Source organism: Suricata suricatta, chromosome 1, assembly GCF_006229205.1.
Source record: "Suricata suricatta isolate VVHF042 chromosome 1, meerkat_22Aug2017_6uvM2_HiC, whole genome shotgun sequence".
In the NCBI taxonomy this organism is placed as follows: domain Eukaryota; kingdom Metazoa; phylum Chordata; class Mammalia; order Carnivora; family Herpestidae; genus Suricata; species Suricata suricatta.
In genome coordinates, this window is record NC_043700.1 from 817,380 (window position 1) to 821,659 (window position 4,280).

The following is a 4,280-nucleotide window of genomic DNA, read 5'->3' on the forward strand; positions in this document are numbered from 1 at the left end:
TTCTGCGCTGACACTAGGGGCTCCCGGCTCTCCAGCTGCCCCGTGAGTGACTCTTACTCTTCCGACCTAATCTACGCGCCTTCACCGAGGGTCTTCCCGGCCGCCCCGGACATTCTCAGGGGGCTGCTCACCACCGTGGCACAAGCTGTAAGTCCTGACTCTTGTCCACCTTCCTGTCTCGGGAGGCGGTGCAGGTCAGGCTCCCCTGTCTCCAGGGCCTGCCACCGATAGGGGCTTTATACGTGTTTACTAAATAAACAAACAAATGAGCAGTGCCCTAGTTGGCTCTGGGACGGGCACAGGATTGGCCTTCTGGAAGCAGCTCCCGGGGCTGCCACACCTCCAGGGAATGGGCCTGATGCCAGAGATTCCGGCTCTTTGCTCCAGGAAGCACGCCCCTGGGGTCCCCCAGATTGCTCCTGAAGGCATCCGGCTGTCTCGCCACCACGTGGGATCTGCGGCTGGACCCAGGGGTCGCCAGCAGTGGCCCTGACACTGGAGATGCACGTGGGTAACAGCCCTTCCTGTCCGACAGTCTCTCTTCTGTCCATGAGTCCCACAGGTAGAAGGTGCCACACCCCCATGCAGGAAAAACCAGCTTGTGTCCACGTTTTATTTGCGTGGTCCTGAGGGCACATCCTCTTGTATACCTGCAGTCTGAGCCCCCAGGGTGAGATAAAGTGATTTATTTTAATGTGTTTTTAAAGTTCATTTATTTATTTTTGAGAGAGAGAGCATGAGCAGGGGAGGGGAATAGAGAGGGAGAGAGAATCCCAAGCAATTGTAAATATCAATTGCATTTCTCTTTACTAAGAACAAACCATCTGAGAAAGAAATGTGAAAACAACCTCAGGGGCATCTGGGCAGCTCAGTCGGTTAAGTGTCCAACTCTTGATCTCAGGTTGGGTCTTGATCTCAGCATCATGAATTCAAGCCCCACATCGTGTTCTGTACAATGGGCATGGATCCTGCTTAACAAAATTTTTTTTAGACAATCTTATTCACAATAGCATCAAAAATAAATACTTCGGAGTAAATTTAAGCAAGGTGGTAAAAGATCTGCATACTGAAAATTACGGGACATCGATAAAAGTCATTGAAGTGGACACGGGGAAATGGCGAGATCTCTTGTGCTCGGGAATGGGAAGGATTAATATAGTTACTGTGTCCACACTTCCCAAAGTCATCCGTAGATTCAACGAGGTCCTTGTGAAAAACTCCAAGGGCATTTTTCTTAGAAATGGAAAAACAATCCCGAGGTTCATGCAGAACCACAGAAGACCCCAAATGGCAGATCAGCCTGGAGAAAGAACAAAGCGGGAGGCATCACACTTTCTGAAATCCCACAGTACGGCAACTAGAGTAGTATGAACAGGTGGTGCTGGCATGGACGAGACACCTCGCTCAGCAGAACAAACACAAAGCCCAGAAATAAACCCGCACGTGTATGGCCACTCAGTTTACAACAAAGGAGTCAAAAATGAACAATGGGGGAATGACAGTGTCTTCAACAAAGGGTGTGGGGAAGCCAGTTAACCACTAGTAGAAAAATGAAATTGATTCTCTATCATACATCATTCACAAAAAAATTGAGTTGAACTAAAGACTAAATGTAAGATGTTAAACTACAAAACCACTAGAAGAAAACAGGAAAGGTGCCTTGACATGGGCCTTGGACTTACTTTTTGGAAAGGACAGCAAGAGCACACAAAAGAGAAAAACGAACGAGTGGGGTCACGTTGGAGGGAAATCCCTCCACAGGCAGAGGAGCCCATCAGCGCCCCCGCACAGCGGACCCCAGAAGGGGGCACTTTCAAAAACGTTTAAGGACCTCCCACAACTCAGCAGCAAAACAAAATGCGTCCTATTGTCCTGCCATAAAAAATGAGGAAATCTTACCATTTGTCGCAACGTGGATGGAGCTCGAGGGAGAGAGAAGCCAGCCAGCCAGACAAGAGCTGCGTGTTCTCACCTACACGTGGAGCTAAACGAGCCGAACTCCCAGAACTTTGCGGGGGGTGGGGGGGTGAGGGGACGGGAAACGACGGTCAAGTGGTACAGATGTCCGTTTGGATACAAATGAGTCCCGGGGACCTAGCGTGCAGCCCGGCGGCCACGGGGACCCTCCGTGTGCTCGGCACACAGAGAAATAGCAACTCAGCAACGCGATGGACGTGCTGGCTCACCCCGTGGTGATCACTTCACAGTGTGTTCGCGGATCACGTCATGCCGTACACCTGAGGTTTACATAGATCCCAACAAAACTGAAAAGAAAAAAATACCCCCTTCCCCCCGCACAAGAACAAGAACAGAAGGAGTTACAGTACTTCATGAGCACCTGGAATTGCAGTCTCCCAACAGGTGCAGGAAAGCACAGGCTGGGGCAGATCCTGCAGGGTGGGGGTGCGAGGGGCCTGGCTTCTGGGCGGAAGGTGACAGAACAGCAGAGACTGGCCGGCTCCTCCGAGCAGCCCATCGCCTCGTGGAAGGAGCTAGAAAGCCAGGTCCTCATCCTCTAGGGCTAACAGAGCGCCACGGCCCCAGGACTGTCAACTGCGGCCGCTTCTCACCGTTCCGGAGGCTGGATGTCTGAGAACAGGTGCTCCGCGTGGCCAGGTGATAGCTCGGTTCATGGGTTCGTGAGTTCGAGCCCCGTGTCGGGCTCTGTGCTGACAGAGCCAGGAGCTGCTTCGGATTCTGTGTCTCTCTCTCTGCCCCTCCCCCTCTCAAAAATAAATACACATCAAAAGAAAAAAACTTCACTTAAAGAGCCCACACAGGGTGGGTGCTCGTGAAATGGCAGCAGGTGCCATGGTTTTATAACAAAATCATGAGATCGTAGTGTTTTGGCGAAGTTTTCACTCTCTGGCTCCCCTGTGGAGTCGCTGACGGGCCGCGGTGAGCCTGGCCCTCACCTCCTGCGTGTGACAGGTGCGCCCCCCTCTCGCCCCACGAAGGTGCCGCTTTCCAGCTCTGACGCCAGTGCAGCACACGCCGTGTGTCCGTGGGTTTGGAGGGAGATGTGAAATTCAACAAAACGCCTGCGTTTCCCGCCTCGCCGGAGAGCCCCTCTCGCCCCTTACGTGTGGCCGGGGCTGGGGCAGGGCCTGAGGAGTCCGTCCAGCCGGCACCGCGCAGGTTAACAGATGGGCCTGTGGAAAATGACGGGCAGTTTGGGTCAGAATCTGACGAAATGGTTATGTTTAAAATTTCCTAAATTGTTGTTGTGCAGGAAAGGGCTTCCGGGTGGCAGAAACCTGCAGCTCATTGAGCTGAAAGGAATGATCCTTTTGTGTTACAACAATCATCCTGGTTAGCAAGGCCCTGAGTGGTACTGGCAGGACATCACTTTCCAAATTAAAAATTCAAAAAGGAAAGAAATCCCCAGGACCCCCTAAAGCCGCAGGGAGGAGCTGATTCAAGGCGGTTACATTTACAGACAGTTGTGACTCCGGAAGGCTCCAATTAGCATGGTAAAGGTTAATAACTTGCACCGGAGGCATCACTTAGACGGCCCCTCTCCTCCACATCTGCAAGACCTTTTCTCAAAGATCATTCAAACGATAGTGTAATCACATTTTCAGGTTAGCTGTGCAGGGAGGAGGGGGTCCTGCGTGAGCCTGTGCGAAGCCGGAAGCTCGTGTGGACGGTTTCGCTGGAGAATGCATACAAGGAAGGGGTGTGTGCGCGCACAGATGTTCAAACATCACCACCTGGCATCTACCACGTTACCTGAGTGTTTTCGCACAGCCCGTCTTGGGAGGGGAATGTCACACCTGCAGGGAAGGTTCCGGAGCTCAGCACACCCTGCCAAGCATCTAAGCTGTGACCTGGTCCATGTTGACGTTCTCCCCTCGGTGGAGACGATGCCAGTGAGAATTTCCCTAAACGTATCAAGGTCTGGAAGTGATCGTTTTAGTTAGGAAACGGCAGCTCACCGCAGCCCAGTCCTCAGCTCCTGCGGCTGCGCCATGATTAGGTCTGCACCACTCACCCACCGACGATCGACTCCACGGAGCCCCACCTGCCCGGCGCGGTCGGCTCCAGGGAGTAAATGTGTCCTGCACCAGGGGACCGTCTACACGGCTGGGTGTTCCGTCGTGGAGCCGGCTCTCTGGGCCCGCGTGGGGCAGCCCGGCCCAGCCGAGAGGAACAGCCCCGGCGCGCAGCCAGACCGAGATGGTGCCCCTCCTGGTTAGAGGGGAGCCAATGGCCCGGACCCCAGAATCCGGCAGTTCTGCTGGGTCTTCCTCGTTCATGGGAAACCCACCATCAGCTGG

General features: G+C 53.5%; 1 long non-coding RNA gene across 1 annotated transcript; it reads right to left on the bottom strand.

Annotated features, from left to right (window-relative positions):
• Positions 1-953: 953 nt before the first annotated feature.
• Positions 954-3,963, bottom strand: LOC115287078. The gene is made up of 3 exons (XR_003906349.1): positions 3,733-3,963; positions 1,900-3,152; positions 954-1,300 (listed from the first exon to the last, which is right to left on the bottom strand). It is a non-coding gene; the product is annotated as an uncharacterized LOC115287078 (long non-coding RNA).
• Between the last annotated feature and the right edge of the window lie 317 nt (positions 3,964-4,280).